Source organism: Mobula hypostoma, chromosome 25 (genome assembly GCF_963921235.1).
Source record: "Mobula hypostoma chromosome 25, sMobHyp1.1, whole genome shotgun sequence".
NCBI classification, from domain to species: Eukaryota; Metazoa; Chordata; class Chondrichthyes; order Myliobatiformes; family Myliobatidae; genus Mobula; species Mobula hypostoma.
In genome coordinates, this window is record NC_086121.1 from 2,122,807 (window position 1) to 2,139,458 (window position 16,652).

General features: G+C 47.1%; 1 long non-coding RNA gene across 1 annotated transcript; it reads left to right on the top strand.

Annotated features, from left to right (window-relative positions):
* The first annotated feature begins 9,547 nt into the window (after positions 1-9,547).
* On the top strand, positions 9,548-16,364 carry LOC134337924 (uncharacterized). The gene is made up of 3 exons (XR_010016110.1): positions 9,548-10,127; positions 15,085-15,214; positions 16,261-16,364. It is a non-coding gene; the product is annotated as an uncharacterized LOC134337924 (long non-coding RNA).
* The last annotated feature ends 288 nt before the right edge of the window (positions 16,365-16,652 follow it).

Sequence of the window (16,652 nt, forward strand, 5' to 3'; positions counted from 1 at the left end):
CAAAATCTGAAAAAAAAACAAAATCCAAAACATTTCCCACCCCAAGCATTTTGGGTAAGGGTTACTCAACCTCTAATAATATAAAAACACAATAAATAAACAGATAGGATAGCTTACATACATCTATTGATTTTATATCCATATAAACACTGTGGCTACCAGAGCAGCTCAAAGGCTAGGAATCCTGCGACACGTAACTCGCCTCCTGACTCCCCAAAGCCTGTCCAGCATCTACAAGGCTCAGGTCAGGAGTGTAATGGATTACTCACCACTCGGCTGGATGAGTGCAGCTCCATCAACATTCAAGAAGCTCGACACCATCCAGTATGAGGCAGCCCACTTGACTGATACCCCTTCCACAAGCATCCAATCCCTCCACCATCGACGAACAGTTATAAGTGTGTACTATCTACAAGATGCATTGCAACAACACACCAAAGTTCCCATGGCAACACCTTCCAGATGCACAACCACTACCATCCAGAATGACTGGAACAGCAGATACCTGGGAACACCACCACTTGGAAATCCCCCTCCAAGTCACTCACTATCCTGACTTGGAAACATTGCCATTCCTTCATTATCACTGGGTCACAATCATGGAATTCCCTCCCTAACAGCACTGTGGGTGTACCTGCACCTCAGGGACTGCAGCTCAAGCAGGCAGCTCATCACCACCTTCTCAAGGGCAACTAGGGATGGGCAATTAGTGCTAGCTTAGCTGGTGAAGCTCACATCCAATAAATGAATACATTTTTAAAAAGTGATGCTAGGCACAGGAGTCTCTGTACATAAGGTGACTGACAGGAAATGATGAAGTAGTGGGGTTGTGAAGGGGTGGGTTAGTGGGTGGAGGTGTTGATCAGCCTTACTGCTTGGGGAAAGTAACTGTTTTTGAGTCTGGTGGTCCTGGCGTGGATGCTACGTAGCCTCCTCTCTGATATGAGTGGGGCAAACAGTCCATGAGTAGGGTGGGTGGGATCCTTCATGATGTTACTGGCCCTTTTCCAGCATCGTTCTGTGCATGTGTCCTTGGTGGTGAGTAGGCTGATGGTTGGGTAGTTCAGAGTGTTTCTGTCTGCCTCCAAGATGTTACATGTTACATGTTCAGGAAGCTGACAGAACTTTGGAAGAACGTAAAGTGACTGCTCTTTCTCACAGGGGCACTCAGTACTGTGATCAGAAAACTCTCCCGTGCCGAGGATCGGCTGAGGAATACAGAGGCCGTGGTGGCGAAACTGCAAAAGGAGCTGAGCGAGAGATGTTCCCAGCTGCAGGACATGTCCAGCAAGGTGGGAGTCATTGCTCTGGCCACCACGATTAGTGGTTACCAAGCTGGACATCACAACCGACCACAACCTCACAGAGGAACATTTTCCAACGCCCCGCCCTGCAAACTCCCACACCCCACATTGCAACGCACCCCACAAACTTTCAGAGAGTCAACCTCCCATACCCCGCCCCATACACCCACCCCTCTCCATTACCACTCAGAGGGACAACCACCGTCCCATCAACTCACTGAGAGACTATATACCCACACCCCACCCCACGCCACCCCCCCCACAACCTCACAGAAGCATAACTCCCACCCACCCAGAGCATTACAATGTTTGAAACGCTGTTGGACAAACACATGGGCAGGAAAGGTGTTGTGGGGTACAGGCCTAATGTGGGGAAATGGGATTAATGTGGATAAGCATCGTGGTCAGCAGAAACTAGATGGGCCAAATGGCTGTATTCTGTGATGACTCCATATCCATGCAGACAAGTTACCTGAGAGACTGAAGTGTTTGGGATTTAATCTTCTACAGTGAGTCCGATTTCTCCCCTGTGCAGTTCTCCAGCCTGCGGGAGGAAAATACCCAGATTAAGGTGGTGGCAAGCCTACACAGTGAAAACATGAAGCTCAGGGAGGTGAGTACCTGCAAATGTCATCCCTTACACTCATGTGGGTGGTATCCCCAAAATCCACCGGCTCCTCAAATCCAGCACTATAGTCCATACGACATAGGAGCAGAATTAGGCCATTCGGTCTGTGAGTCTGCTCTGCCATTCCATCACGGCTAATTTATTACCCCTCTCAACCCCATTCTCCTGCCTTCACCCCATAACCTTTGCCACCCTGACTAATCTACCAGCCACTGCTTTAAATATACCCAATGATTTGGCCTCCACGGCTGTCTGTAGCAATGAATTCCACAGATTTACACAGAAAATCATTCTTGTGTGAAAGCACTTCTATCCCTTAAAATTAACTGTTGTTCCTTCTCCTCCATCCCTTTGCTTTTTCCACCTAACACCTCCCGGCTTCTTACATCATCTCTGCTCCCCCACTCACCTGGCCTCACCTATCACCTTCCAGCTTGTCCTCCTCCTCCTCCCCCGACCTTCTTACTCTGGCAACTTCCCCCTTCCTTTCCAGTCCAGGTGAGGGGTCATGACCCGAAACATCGACTATTTATTCTTCTCCACAGATGCTGCCTGACCCGCTGAGATCCTCCAGCACTTTGTGGAGTTCCAGTATCTGCAGAATCTCTTGTGTTTAAGTGTATCTGTTCGTGCAGCATTGTGATGACATTTGAGAAAATTAATTATGGACTTCAAAGCTCAGTCAGGAGTGACCAGCCACTGTGGGATTGGGAAATGTGCTGAGGGTCTAAGTCCATGTTCAAAGTTGAAAGATCAATGCAAATTTATATTAAAGTGCGTATATCTCACTGTATACAAACCTGAGACTGATTTTCTTGTGGGCATTCTCAGTAAGTATAAAGAAAAGCAATAGAATTAATGAAAAATCACACACAAAAAACAGACAACAACCGTGTGCAAGATAACAAATTGTGCAAATACAAAAATAAAAAATAGAAATAATAATAATAATAATAAATAAGCAATAAATTGTGAGAACATGAGATGAAAAATGCTTGAAAGTGAGTCCATAGGTTGTAGGAAAAGTTGAGTGTTGGGGTGAGTGAAGTTATCCACTCTAATTCATGAGCCTGATGGTTGAGGGGTAATAACTGTTCCTGAACCTGGTGGTGTGGGTCCTGAGGCTCCTGAACCTTCTTCTTGATGGCAGCAGAGAGAAGACAGCATGACCTGGGTAGTGGGGTGAGGGTGAGGGGGAGGGGGGCTCACTGATGATGGATGCTGCTTTCCTACAATGGTGCCCCATGTAGATTAGGCCAAGTTACTGTATATTTAAAGCGGAGGTTGACAGTTCTTGATTGATCAGGGTTTCAAATGTTATGGAGAGAAGGCAGGAGATCTCAGAGATTAAGGGAGCTAGGGTTTTACTCTTTGGAGAGAAGGAGGATGAGAGGAGACATGATAGAGGTGTACAAGATAATAAGAGGAATAGATAGAGTGGATAGCCAGCGCCTCTTCCCCAGGGCACCACTGCTCAATACAAGAGGACATGGCTTTAAGGTAAGGGGTGGGAAGTTCAAGGGGAATATTAGAGGAAGGTTTTTTACTCAGAGAGTGGTTGGTGCGTGGAATGCACTGCCTGAGTCAGTGGTGGAGGCAGATACACTAGTGAAATTTAAGAGACTACTAGACAGGTATATGGAGGAATTTAAATTGGGGGGGTTATATGGGAGGCAGAGTCTGAGGGTCGGCACAACATTGTGGGCCGAAGGGCCTGTACTGTGCTGTACTATTCTATGTTCTATGAATGGGTTGAAAGGGAGAATAAATCTGCCATGATGGAATGGCAGTGTAGACTCAATGGGCCGAATGGCCTGAATAGCTCCTGTTTGGTCTGCTGAATCTGAACTCTGCTTTCCCTGTCAGCGGGTTACCAGACTGCAGGAGGAGGCGACGGGGAGTACAGACACTGCAGCGAAGCTGAAGGAGGAGACGAACAAACTGCAGCTGCACAGCTGTGCAGAGGAGGCAAGGCGACGGCAGCTACAGAAGGAGTGTGACAGCGTCAAGGCAGAAAACCAGATGCTCCGGCGTACCCTCCAGCAGCAGCTGGTGGAGCTGCAGGTGACCAGTGCCAGGGTACGATCCTCCTCCCCTCCCCGTACCCGTACCCGAGCTACCAGCCCTGCGTTTCAGCCTCCCGTCCTGGTCCAAAGAATCATTTTCAAATCAAGTATCCCAGCCCAGTTTTGGAATGGCGCCTGACTGGTCTCAGGAATTTTCAGAAGTTGGATTCATTATTTTGGTAAAGTGAATGACATCCAGTTCCACTGAATTATCCCGGCCTTAGGTCAGATTAGCCTATCCTTCATAAACCTTCCACATCGTCCAGTGACACTTGCCTCTGACATCTTGCCTTCTGGTAGAGGTGCAATCGTGTCACATGTTATGAGTGATGGAAGTGAATGCCGTATAGCCTTTATCATGTTCCCCTACTGTTGCAGAGAAAATTATGCACAGATTGACAGAGAGTCCTTGAGTCTGTGTGGGGTGTAAAATGTTTCAACCAATACTTTTATGTCTGTTTTCCGCCTTTTTTAACTCAACTGTCTTCTCCAATAATGATGCAATTCCTTTTACCTCAAACGTCTCATTGCAGTTGAACAGGTAGGTAGTCATCTTGGGTTCATTTAAAACGTCCTTACCCCCACTGTTATGTTTTGTAATTCCAAAGCATAACCCTTTCATTCCAAACATCATTCTCATAAGCCTCCTCAGGACCTCCTCCAACACCAGCACCAATGGGGTCCAAAACTGCTCACAGTACTCCAAATTTGGTCTGACCAGAACCTTAAAAAGCCTCAACATTACATCCTTGTTCTTATATTCTAGTTCTCTTGAAATGAATGCTAGCATTGCATTTGCCTTCCTCACCACCAACTCAACTTGCAAGTTAACCTTTAGAGCACGGGTTCACCACCTGAGGTCTGAAGACCCCTCAGTTAATGGTATTGGTCCAAGGCATAATAAAGGTTGGGAACCCCTGCTTTAGGGAAACCTGCACTAGGACTCCCAAGTCCCTTTGCATCTCCAGTTTTTAAATATTCTCCCCATTTAGAAAATAGGCTATGCTTTTATTCCTTCTATGAAAGTGCATGACTATACACTTCCCTACACTGTATACCATCTAACATTTATTTGTCCATTTTCATAATCTTTCCAAGTTTGACCCAGAATGTCTTCAAGTGTCTTGCATCAATTAGTTTTTTTTTCATTTTGTATTGGATACAGCATAGCAACAGGCCCTTCTGGCCCAACAAGTCTGCACAGCCCAATTACAACCAATTAACCGACTAACCGGTTCATGCTGGACTGTGGAAGGAAACTGGAGCACCCGGTGGAAATCCGCCCAGTCACAGGGAGAACATGCAAACTCCTTAAATGCAGCGGTGGGAATTGACCCTGGATTGCTGGCACTGTAATAGTGTTACACTAATATGCTACCATGCTACCCCTCTCTGACTCGGGGACTCTTATTGGAAACACTCTTGTTGAAATCTGCAGACACTGGAACGTGGAGCAACACACCAACTGGCAAAGGAACTCAGGGGGGCAGGCAGCTTCTGTGTGACGAAATGGACAGCCGATGTTTCAGGCTGAGACCCTTCGTCTGGACTGATAAAGTGTGTCTATTTTCAAGTTCAAGTTCAGGTTTATTGTGATACTCATGTATCCTAAGAACTTTCTACAGGGGCACAATGGAGAGCATCCTAACTGGCTGCATCATTGCCTGGTATGGGAACTGTACCTCCCTCAATCACAGGTCTCTGCAGAGAGTGGTGCAGACAGCCCAGTGCATCTGTAGATGTGAACTTCCCACTACTCAGGACATTTACAAAAACAGATGTGTAAAAAGGGCCCGAAGGATCATTGGGGATCTGAGTCACCCCAACCACAAACTGTTCCAGCTGCAACCATCCAGGAAACGGTACCTCAGCATAAAAGCCTGGACCAAAAGGCTCCAGGACAGCTTCTTCCACCAGGCCATCAGACTGATTAATTCATGCTGATACAATTGTATTTCTATGTTATATTGACTGTCCTGTTGTACATACTATTTATTATAAATTACTATAAATTGCACATTGCACATTTAGGCAGAGATATAACATAAAGATTTTTACTCCTCGTATATGAAGGATGTAAGTAATAAAGTCAATTCAATTCAATTCAATTCACCATACGAAACAACATTCCTCCAGACAAGACACAGTACATTTAACTCATACACATAATACATAAAATAATGTTACTACAAATAAATTAACATATTAAAGATACATTTACAACACAAATTAAAAAGTAAACAGTATAACACTACTGGCGCTTCATACTTGATGAGACCTGGGTGGTGGCAGGGAGTTCAGTCGTCTCACGGCCTGAGGAGGGTCCAGTTAGTCTCCTGAGAAGCACTTTGAGATACTTCTCAACATTAAAAACTCTTCATAAATGAAAATTGTTAAATTTGTTGGACAGTGACAGTCTATTGCTTTAATGGTGAACTTTATATTTAATTGCAGCTGGAAAGGTTCATAAGTAGAATGGTGCAAGCTATCTACAGTGCTCCTGGGATGGAACAGCCAACCACAGGGATTACTGATGAAGATACACTTCAAGCCTTCAGGGTAAGAATTAAATGACCCAGTGTCATCAGCCTCTCGGCCTTGGTGATGTACGCCCACTGGCCACTTTATTAATTACACCTGTACACCTGCTCTTTAATGCAAGTATCTAATCAGCCAATCCTGTAGCAGCAACTCAATGCATAAAAGCAAACAGAAATGGTCAAAAGGTTCAGTTGTTGTTGTTCAGGCCTAACAACAGAATTTGGGAAGAAATGTGATCTCAATATCTTTGACCGTAGAATGATTGTTGGTGCCAGAAGGGGTGGTTTGAGTACAAGATCATAAGACCATAAGATATAGGAACAGAAGTAGGCCATTCAGCCCATTGCGTCTGCTCCACCATTCAATCATGGGCTGATCCAATTCCTCCAGTCATCCCCACTCCCCTGCTTTCACCCCACACCCTTTGAAGCCCTGGCTAATCAAGAACCTATCTATCTCTGCCTTAAATACACCCAATGACTTGTCCTCCACAGCCGCTCGTGGCAACAAATTCCAGATTTACCACCCTCTGACTAAAGTAATTTATCCTCATCTAAGTTCTAAAAGGACGTCCTTCAATCCTGAAGTCGTGCCCTTTTGTCCTAGAGTCCTCTACCATGGGAAATAACTTTGCCATATCTAATCTGTTCAGGCCTTATAACATTCTATGAGATCCCCTGTCATTCTCCTGAACTCCAGGGAATACAGCCCAAGAGCTGCCAGCGTATCTCAGAAACTGATGACCTGCTGGGATTTCCACACCCAACAGTCTTTCACGTTTACAGTGAATGGTGCAAAAAGAACATCCAGTGAGGGGTAGTTCTGGGGGTGAAAATGCCTTGTTAATGAGAGAGGTCAGAGGAGAATGGCCAGACTGGTTCAATCTGGCAGGAAGGCAATAGTAACTCAAATAACCACATACTACAACAGTGGTGTGCAGAAGAGCATCTCTGAAAGCACAACACGTCCACAGCAGAAGACCACAAACATACACTCAGTGGTTACTTTATTTGGTAAAACAGATACGGAGTTACCAAATAAAGTACCACTGAAAATAGTTCCTATGTTACTGTGGGCTTGCTGTCTGACAAAAGACCCCCAATGTTTCTGGTACATTTGACTGGCAAACCATAAATACACAATCTGGCGAACTAACTTTTCTCAGAGAAAATTAAACAGGGATGAGAGGAGGCCATTTGGCACTTGAGCCTGTTCTGCCATTTAAAAATATCACAATTGATCATTAAGATTAAAAATTAGCTTTATTTGTCATGTGTACATCAAAACATAAAGTCTGCATCAATGACCAACACAGTCTGAGGATGTGCTGGGGGCAGCCCGCAAGAATCACCATGTTTCCGGCACCATCACACACTCAGTGTTTCAGCAGAAGGTTCGTCCTCTCCGCCATCAGATTTCTGAGCCGTCCATGAATCCACGAACACTACTTCACCATTCCGCTCTCTTCTTCCTCTTATCTTTTAAGTATATCTTTATTGTAACTTACAGTAATTTTTCTATACTGCACTGTACTGCTGCCACAAAACCACACATTTCAGTGACAACAAACCTGATTCTGGCTCTGATATTTTGAGTATTCACAAGGGGAAATAAATAGCAACTATTAATAGAAAACAATTCATAATTAACTTGTTTTACTTTTCAGAAAATACTCAATGAACGCCTCGAATTTTATGGGATGTTGACAGCTCATGAAATACCAGTGCGTCCTCTCTTCACTGGCAACACTGAGGAATCCGAGATGGCTCCTTAACTGGGTCACCAGACATGCCCGCCTCCCTCAGCCATTCCTGACATCTCTCTGGGTGTAAAGGAAAAACTGGCACCCAGACATAAGAAGACAATAAAGGCAGCTTCGATTTGTACTTGCAGTGTTCCTCATGGTTTATCTTATGCAATGAAGCAGACAAAGATGTGGGGAATAAGGGACAGGATGGTGTTATGGTTAACTAAAAACTTTATTGTTAATGCTCAAGACAGCAAGATTGTGGTGCCACTCCAGTCCGTGCAAAAACAAATATTTACGATGCATGCAGTACGGCTTAGTTTTTAAAAAACTCTCGTACTTACATGCAACAATTGACTTCAATAGTCCATAACACTCAAAGGCCATTGGTAAGCCGGGGTGGAGCATTATTCAGCTGCACAACAGCCCTTGGGAAGAAGCTGTTTTTCAGTCTTTCTGTCTTGGCTGAGATGTTTCTGTATCTCCTACCAGAAGGCAGGAGATTGAACAGACAGTGTCTGAGATGGGATGGGTCTTTAATGATGCTCGGAGTGCACTGTAGACATCACGACTTGTAGGTTGTCTCCAAGTCCCAATGGTGTGCTGACCCGTCCTAATCACCCGTTGGAGTGCTTTGTGATCTGTCTTGCTGCAGCTAGAGCCCCACACTGTCATCCCGTATGTCAGTATGCTCTCCACTGCACTAGACATTTTTGGGGCAGATCAGTTCTGGTTAAAAAAAAATTGCCTCTGTATGCCACTTGGAATATTGTGCTCAGTTCCAGTTGCCTCATTACAAGAAGGATGTGGAAGCATTAGAAAGGATACAGTGGATGTTTACCAGGATGCTGCTTGGATTAGAGAGCAGCTCTTACAAGGATAGGCTGAGAAAGCTCGGGCTTTTCTTATTGGAGTGAAGGAGGATGAGAGGTGACTTGAGGGAGGTGTACAAGACGATAACAGCATAGATAGAATGGACAGCCGGATATTCCTACTCAGGGTAGAAATGGCTAATATGAGGAGGAATAACTTGAAGGTGATTGGAGGAAGGCATAGGGGAGAGGGAGTCAGAGGCAGGTTTTCACACAGTGTGGTGAATATGTGTCACTTATCTTGATTCCAAGGACAGAGGTGCAAGGGTCAGGAAGGAAACAGTTAAAAATTAGAATGTTTTAAAATCAAAGCTTTGTCCAATTGGCTGCATTATCTCAATGAAATTATTTACTGCTTTTTACATTGTATTTGCTGATGTGTATTGAGGCAGGGTAGGGCAAGGCCAGGTCAGTGCTCGATCCGAGTTTGTTTTTGTGGGGGACGGGGGTGCGAATGGTGACTGAGTGAGGTAGAAGTTAATAAGTGTCCTGGAGAGATCGAGGTTTGAACCCTTTGACCCAGAGCAGATCATTTTGTGACGTGCTGTGTTAGAACAAGTGGTCCGGAGTCCAGCCCTGGCCAAGAGGCTCCTGCTCTCCATTTTGATTTTGTTCAGGCACTTACACTGAAAGGCAGCCGAGGCCGCCTGGTTTTACTGTCTCTTCTTGAAGGGAGCCCACAGTCAGTGCCAGGAACAAATGGTTACGTGTTAAAGTATCTGCCTCGTCTCTCTCTCTCAGCCCCACATGACAGAATTCACCAACAGGCAGCTGCAATTTCTGTGAACTCCACAATCGTAATCTTTGTGTTCTTCAATCTACTGCAAACTTGGGAAGTTTAAAGAGTTCCAGGGCAAGTTTGGCAAGACTGCGAACTGACTGCGGTTAAACCTGCATGTAATTTCACTCACACGGACTGAGGCAAGATCAGTTACTCCCTAAAGACGTGTTTACCTTGCACTGCAGTGGGTAAGCTAATCTCTCCTCTCAGTAAAATTTCAGCACAAGCCTTGCTTATTTATGGCTTAAGTTTAATAATAATGAGATGTCATTAACAGTATGATTGGAATAGGGAAGAACAGAATGAGGAAGAGTTTCTTTAGCCAGAGGGTGGTGAATGTATGGAATTCGTTTCCACAGACGGCTGTGGAGACCAAGTCATTGGGTATATTTTAAGTGGAAGTTGATAAGTTCTTGATTAGTCAAAGCATCAATAGTTAAGAGGACAAGGCTGGAGAATGGGGTTAAGAGGAATAATAGATCTGCCATGATGAAATGATGGAGCAGACTTGATGGGCCAAATGGCCTAATTCATTGTTGCAACTTCAAATAAAACTATTTATTGTTTGAATAACACACATCAAAGTTGCTGATGAACACAGCAGGCCAGGCAGCATCTATAGGAAGATGTACAGTCGACGTTTCGGGCTGAAACCCTTCATCAGGACTAACTGAAGGAAGAGGTAGTAAGACTTGAAATTCCAGCATCTGCAGATTTCCTCGTGTTATTGTTTGAATAGTTCATTTATGAACCCTGCCTTTCAAATCCTATGTTGGTTTGTCAAGTGATTCCAGATTTAATCAGCATTTCTGTTAACAAGCTTGTCATGTCAAAAATCTCCATTCTGTGACTCTGGAAGTGTGATCCACAAGGGGACACTTACAGCATCATTAGAGGTTGGAGTCAGATCATGACTTCTTGCTCACTTTCCAATAAAGTCCACCCACTAGGATTTCTCAGTTGCTTCTGACCGTCAGGCCAGGAGCAATCATTGACTGGGATCCTTTCAGCTGACAGGTCTCATGGGCACCATTTGGGTATTCCTATTATGCTGACGGGGCATAATCTGAGGCTACTTACAAAACATAACATAACACAATTCACCGGCTACCCGGAGAAATGAAGAATTTCAAGTTGTATACTTAGACCCTTGAGCCTCTGAACCAGGAGCAGGAGTAGACCATCAGACCATCTGGCCCAAAGAGCCGGCTCCACCATTCTGTAAGATCATGGCTGATCTGGCCTTGGACTCAACTCCACCTCCCTGTCTTTTCCCTTTGGGAAAGAGGTGAGGAAGAATTTCTTTAGCTAGAGGGTGGTGAATCTGTAAAATTCATTGCCACAGATGGCTGCGGAGGCCAAGTAGATGGTTATATTTAAAATGGAGCCTTAAGCATATCCAATGACTTGACCTCCACAAAGCAGAGGTTGCTTGGTTTTTGATTGGTAAGGGAAGCCAAAGGTTATGGGGACAAGGCAGGAGAATGGGGTTGAGAGGGATAATAAATCAGCCATGATTTAATAGTAGAGCAGACTCAATGGGCCAAATGGTCTAATTCTGCCCTTATTTCTTATGGTCTTATGGAATCAACGATACCATGGCTGCCAGCCAGAGATCCAGTGCTGCCCACGAATAACCTTCGTATGTTCCAACTGACTCAGCAGAGACAGAGAGTTCCAGCACAGCCCAGGCTATCAGTGACGTAGCTCTCAGCCTCAGTCACCGCCCTCGTGACAGAGAAGCACACAGGGCAGGGTGTGACCTGATCTCAGCAACACCACGGGACAGATGGTCCAGGGTTAGACCTCAGCTGGAACCACACTCTGTGGTGTCACGGTCTGCCGGGGCGGGGTGGGGGTCAGAGCCTCCAACCATAGCTAGTCAATCTTTCAATCGTTACCCTCACTATCTCCAATGCAAGACCCTCCGCCATCGGATTTCTGAACAGACAGTGAACCCAGCAGCACCAGCTCAATATGTTTTGCTCACTTGTTGTACTAGGCATGATACACAGTGTATGTGTGTGAACGTGCGTGTGTGTGTGTAATACATTTTTATGTACTGCACTGTACTGCTGCTGCAAAACAACAAATCTCACAACATATGTCAGCGATGATAAACTTGATTCTGATTCTAACACCATAAGACACAAGAACTGAATCGGCCATTCGGCCCATTGAGTCTGCTCCACCATTCTATCATGGCTGATTTATTATCCCTCTCACCCCATTCTCCTCCCTTCTCACCATAAGTATTGACGCCCTGACTAATCAAGAATCGATCAACTTCCACTTTAAATATACCCGATGACTTGGCCTCCACAGTCATCTGTGCAATAAATTCCACAGATTCACCACCTTCTGGCTAAAGAAATTCTTTCTCTTCTCTGATCTAAATAGATGTCCCTCTAATTTGAGGCTGTGCTGTCTGGTCCTCATCTCCCCACTACTGGAAACATCCTCTCCACATCCACTCTATCTAGATCTTTCATTATTCAATAAGTTTCAATGAGATCCCCCTTCATTCTTCTAAATTCCAGTGAGTACAGGACCAGAGCCATCAAATGGTCATCATTAACCCTTTCTTTCCCAGCGTTATTCTCGTGAACCTCCTCTGGATTCTCTCTAATACCAGCAAACCCTTTGTTAGACACGGTCCAGAAATGCTGGCAATACCCCAAGCGCTGTCTGACCAATGCCTTACGAAGCCTCAGTATTACATCCTTGCTTTTGCAGAGCCTTGCCACCGAAGGTGCGAGAGAGACATGACCTCCCCTTCCTCCACTTCAGCTGCCCTTCAGCTTCTGGCTCTCTGGAACAGGGTGTCCCTCTAGAACAGGGTGTCCCTCTGGAACAGGGTGTCCCTCTAGAACAGGGTGTCCCTCTAGAACAGGGTGTCCCTCTGGAACAGGGTGTCCCTCTAGAACAGGGTGTCCCTCTAGACCAGGGTGTCCCTCTGGAACAGGGTGTCCCTCTAGAACAGGGTGTCCCTCTGGAACAGGGTGTCCCTCTGGAACAGGGTGTCCCTCTAGACCAGGGTGTCCCTCTGGAACAGGGTGTCCCTCTAGAACAGGGTGTCCCTCTGGAACAGGGTGTCCCTCTAGACCAGGGTGTCCCTCTGGAACAGGGTGTCCCTCTGGAACAGGGTGTCCCTCTAGAACAGGGTGTCCCTCTGGACCAGGGTGTCCCTCTGGAACAGGGTGTCCCTCTGGACCAGGGTGTCCCTCTAGAACAGGGTGTCCCTCTGGAACAGGGTGTCCCTCTAGAACAGGGTGTCCCTCTGGACCAGGGTGTCCCTCTAGAACAGGGTGTCCCTCTGGAACAGGGTGTCCCTCTGGAACAGGGTGTCCCTCTAGAACAGGGTGTCCCTCTGGAACAGGGTGTCCCTCTAGACCAGGGTGTCCCTCTGGAACAGGGTGTCCCTCTAGAACAGGGTGTCCCTCTGGACCAGGGTGTCCCTCTGGAACAGGGTGTCCCTCTGGACCAGGGTGTCCCTCTGGAACAGGGTGTCCCTCTGGACCAGGGTGTCCCTCTGGAACAGGGTGTCCCTCTAGAACAGGGTGTCCCTCTGGAACAGGGTGTCCCTCTAGAACAGGGTGTCCCTCTGGAACAGGGTGTCCCTCTAGAACAGGGTGTCCCTCTGGACCAGGGTGTCCCTCTGGACCAGGGTGTCCCTCTGGAACAGGGTGTCCCTCTAGAACAGGGTGTCCCTCTGGAACAGGGTGTCCCTCTAGAACAGGGTGTCCCTCTGGAACAGGGTGTCCCTCTAGAACAGGGTGTCCCTCTGGAACAGGGTGTCCCTCTGGAACAGGGCGTCCCTCTAGAACAGGGTGTCCCTCTGGAACAGGGCGTCCCTCTAGAACAGGGTGTCCCTCTGGAACAGGGTGTCCCTCTAGAACAGGGTGTCCCTCTGGAACAGGGTGTCCCTCTGGAACAGGGCGTCCCTCTGGAACAGGGTGTCCCTCTGGAACAGGGTGTCCCTCTAGAACAGGGTGTCCCTCTGGAACAGGGTGTCCCTCTAGAACAGGGTGTCCCTCTGGAACAGGGTGTCCCTCTAGAACAGGGTGTTCCTCTGGAACAGAGTGTCCCTCTAGAACAGGGTGTCCCTCTGGAACAGGGTGTCCCTCTAGAACAGGGTGTCCCTCTGGAACAGGGTGTCCCTCTAGAACAGGGTGTCCCTCTAGAACAGGGTGTCCCTCTGGAACAGGGTGTCCCTCTAGAACAGGGTGTCCCTCTAGAAGTGGCCAGCTGCTGGCCATACCTGGCTCTGTCTCTATTGGTGTTGAACATTTCCCAGTGCTCTGTACACCTTGCTGGGTCCAGTGGCAGGGGCAGTCTTCTCCCATAGTGCGGTCAGGCCTCTCCACCTCCTACCTCCCCTTCCTTGTTATTATTATCATCACCTCGATGCTATGATTACACAGCACAGAAACAGGCCATTCAGTCCATCTAATCTATGCTGGTGATTTTAAGATCATGAGACAATAAGATATAGGAGCAGAATTAGGCCATTTGACCCATTAAGTCTGCACTGTCATTTCATCATGGCTGATCCATTTTCCTTCTCAGCCCAAATCTCCTGCCTTCTTCCTGTATTCTTTCATGGCTTGAACAATAAAGAATCTACCAAACTCTGCCTTAAATATACATAAAGACTTGGCCTCCACAGATACTTGTGGAAAAGAATTTCACAGATACACCACTCTCTGAAATTCTTCCTCATATCCATTCTCCTCTATTCTGAGGCTGTGTCCCCTGGTCTTAGACTCTCCCACCATAGGAAACATTCTCTCCACATCCACTCCATCAAGGCCTTTCACCATTCAGTGGGTTTCGATCAGGTCCCCCCTCATTCTTCTGAATTCTAGTGAATTATGCTCCACTTGAACATCTTCCCATCTTTTTAAACCTGTGTGTTTGACTTCCATCACCCTTCTCCATGGTTAATACATTCATACTACAGCTGAGTGCTCTTGATGTGGGTGTGAGTCCCGCATTCCCAGTGCACCCACAGTTCACGGAATTCTCAGTTGCATTTCTTGGTGGCGACAATGTCCTGGCATCCACAAGCTCTACTCTTACCTTGTACTCACTCTAATAAGACTTTCCATCATTTTAAACGCCTTTCACCCCTGAACTTTCTAGAAAGAGTTGACATGGAGAGGATCACACATCAAAGTTGCTGGTGAACGCAGCAGGCCAGGCAGCATCTGTAGGAAGAGGTGCAGTCGACGTTTCAGGCCAAGACCCTTCGTCAGGACTAACTGAAGGAAGAGTGAGTAAGGGATTTGAAAGTTGGAGGGGGAGGGGGAGATCCAAAATGATAGGAGAAGACAGGAGGGGGAGGGATGGAGCCAAGAGCTGGACAGGTGATGGGCAAAAGGGATACGAGAGGATCATGGGACAGGAGGTCCGGGAAGAAAGACGGGGGGGGGGGTACCCAGAGGATGGGCAAGAGGTATATTCAGAGGGACAGAGGGAGAAAAAGGAGAGTGAGAGAAAGAATGTGTGCATAAAAATGAGTAACAGATGGGGTACGAGGGGGAGGTGGGGCCTTAGCGGAAGTTAGAGAAGTCGATGTTCATGCCATCAGGCCATCAGGTTGGAGGCTACCCAGACGGAATATAAGGTGTTGTTCCTCCAACCTGAGTGTGGCTTCATCTTTACAGTAGAGGAGGCCGTGGATATACAAGTCAGAATGGGAATGGGATGTGGAATTTAAATGTGTGGCCACCGGGAGATCCTGCTTCCTCTGGCGGACAAAGCGTAGATGTTCAGCAAAGCGGTCTCCCAGTCTGCGTCAGGTCTCGCCAATATATAAAAGGCCACATTGAGAGCACCAGACGCAGTATATCACCCCAGCCGACTCACAGGTGAAGTGTTGCCTCACCTGGAAGGACTGTTTGGGGCCCTGAATAGTGGTAAGGGAGGAAGTGTAAGGGCATGTGTAGCACTTGTTCCGCTTACACGGATAAGTGCCAGGAGGGAGATCAGTGGGGAGGGATGGGGGGGATGAATGGACAAGGGAGTTGTGTAGGGAGCGATCCCTGTGGAATGCAGAGAGAGGGGGGGAGGGAAAGATGCGCTTAGTGGTGGGATCCCGTTGGAGGTGGCGGAAGTTACGGAGAATAATATGTTGGACCCGGAGGCTGGTGGGGTGGTAGATGAGGACCAGGGGAACCCTATTCCTAGTGGGGTGGTGGGAGGATGGAGTGAGAGCAGATGTACGTGAAATGGGGGAGATGCGTTTAAGAGCAGAGTTGATAGTGGAGGAAGGGAAGCCCCTTTCTTTAAAAAAGGAAGACATCTCCCTCGTCCTAGAATGAAAAGCCTCATCCTGAGAGCAGATGCGGCGGAGACAGAGGAATTGCGAGAAGGGGATGGCGTTTTTGCAAGAGACAGGGTGAGAAGAGGAATAGTCCTTCCAGGTGAGGCAACACTTCACCTGTGAGTCGACTGGGGTGATATACTGCGTCCGGTGCTCCCGATGTGGCCTTTTATATATTGGCGAGACCCGACGCAGACTGGGAGACCGCTTTGCTGAACATCTACGCTCTGTCCGCCAGAGAAAGCAGGATCTCCCAGTGGCCACACATTTTAATTCCACATCCCATTCCCATTCTGACATGTCTATCCACGGCCTCCTCTACTGTAAAGATGAAGCCACACTCAGGTTGGAGGAACAACACCTTATATTCCGTCTGGGTAGCCTC